Below are 2,338 nucleotides of genomic sequence, written 5' to 3' on the forward strand. Positions count from 1 at the left end.
GAATGTGCATTGATTATAGAGAGTTGAACAAGGCAACAATAAAGAATAGATATCCGTTGCCGAGGATTGATGACCAGTTTGATCAATTGCAAGGTTCAAGCTATTTCTCGAAGATTGATCTAAGGTCAGGATATCATCAGCTAAAAGTGAGAGAACAAGATATCGAAAAGACTGCATTCAGAACTAGATATGGACACTACGAGTTCTTGGTTATTTCATTTGGACTAACCAATGCTCCAGCAGCATTCATGGATTTAATGAATAGGGTTTATAATCTGTTCCTTGATAAATCTGTGATAGTGTTCATAGATGACATTCTGATTTACTCGAAAAGCCAAGAGGAGCATGGCAGACACTTGCGAGAAGTGTTAGAAGTCTTGAAGAAGGAGAAGCTATATGCAAAGTTCTCCAAATGTGATTTTTGGATTCGAGAAGTCCAATTCTTGGGTCACGTGGTCAACCAAGAAGGGATAATGGTTGATCCAGCAAAAATTGAAGCTGTGATGAAGTGGGAACAACCGAAAAGTCCCATGGAGATCCGAAGATTTTTAGGATTAGCCAGATATTACCGAAGGTTTATCCAAGGCTTTTCTTCGATTACTACTCCATTAACAGATTCGACCCACAAAGGAGCTACTTATGCTTGGAATGATAAGCATAAAGAAGCATTCGAGAAGCTAAAGAAGAAGCTATGCGAGACACCAATACTTTCTCTACCCGATGGAGTTAAAGACTTCGCTATTTATAGCGATGCATATGGGGTTAGATTGGGTTGTGTTTTGACCCAAATAGAAAAGGTGATAACATATGCGTCTCGACAACTGAAGGGGCATGAAAAGAACTACCCGACCCATGATTTGGAGTTGGCAGCGGTAGTTTTCGCTCTGAAAATATGGAGGCATTACCTCTATGGCACGAAGTGAAAACTTTTCACTGATCATAAGAGTCTCCAATATCTCTTTAATCAGAAAGAATTGAATATGAGGCAATGATGCTGGCTAGAGTTACTCAAGGACTACGACTGTGAGATACTTTACCATCCCAGTAAAGTTAATGTTGTTGCTGATGCTCTCAGTTGTAAAGTCAATGTTGAGAGGAAAAGGCCAAGAGCGTTGAGAATAGAAGTTGTCTCGACAATTGTGGAGAGTATAAAGAAAGCTCAAGTGGAAGCTTCTGAGAAGAATGACCGGAAGGAGGAACGTTTTGCGAAAACGTTGGTGTTTGGTACAAACGGTCATGGACTGAAGGTATTCCAAGATCGTATTTGGGTACCTAAGTCAGGAGGAATAAGAGACCCTATGATGGAAGAAGCTCACAAAACCATGTACTCAATTCATCCTGGTAGCACTAAAATGTATAGGGACCTGAAACCCTACTACTGGTGGCCAACGATGAAGCTTGATGTTGCAAAGTATGTGGCCGAGTGTGTGACTTGTGCGAGAGTCAAGACACAACATCAGAAACCATACGGGAGTTTAGAACCTTTACCTGTGCCTATGGGTAAATGGGAAGACATTGCGATGGATTTTGCCACTAAACTACCCAGAACAAAGAATGGTCACGACATGATTTGGGTGGTCGTTGATCGATTCACTAAGAGTGCGCATTTCATAGAAGCCAATGAGAAATGGTCTATGGAAAAGCTTGCGAATTCTTACCTGAAGGAAATTGTGAGGCTTCACGGTGTTCCGTTAACGATTGTATCAGATCATGATAGTCATTTCACCTCAAGGTTTTGGAAAAGTCTACAAGAGGAAATGGGTACCAAGTTGTGTTTACGTACAGCTTACCATCTGCAAACTGATGGTCAGAGTGAAAGAACAATACAAACACTTGAAGATATGATGAGAGCATGTACCCTGGAATTCCTAGGTAATTGCGATGAGCATTTACCTTTGGTAGAATTTTCCTACAATAATAGTTTCCACTCGAGCATAAAGATGGCACCTTATCAAGCTTTGTACGGACAGAAGTGTCGTACGCCGTCTTGTTGGCTTGAGGCTGGGGAAAAGCAGTTTATGGGTCCCAAGATGGTCCATCAAACTGCTGAGAAGTTGAAAGTGATCAGGGAAAGAATGTTAGCAGCTCAGGATCATCAACAGAGCTATGCTAACAAGAAGCGAAGACCGATGACTTTTGAGGTTGGAGATTCGGTTTTGCTTAAAGTCTCACCGTGGAAGGGACTTATAAGATTTGGTAAAAGGGGAACGTTGAGTCCAAGGTTTATTGGACCATTTAAAGTTCTTCAGAGGGTTGGGAACCAAGCTTACAAGCTCGAATTACCAGAAGAACTGAATGGAATTCACAACACTTTTCATGTGTGTTATTTGAAGAAGTT

This window comes from Lactuca saligna, chromosome 8, assembly GCF_052625555.1.
Source record: "Lactuca saligna cultivar CGN05327 chromosome 8, ASM5262555v1, whole genome shotgun sequence".
Taxonomy (NCBI): domain Eukaryota; kingdom Viridiplantae; phylum Streptophyta; class Magnoliopsida; order Asterales; family Asteraceae; genus Lactuca; species Lactuca saligna.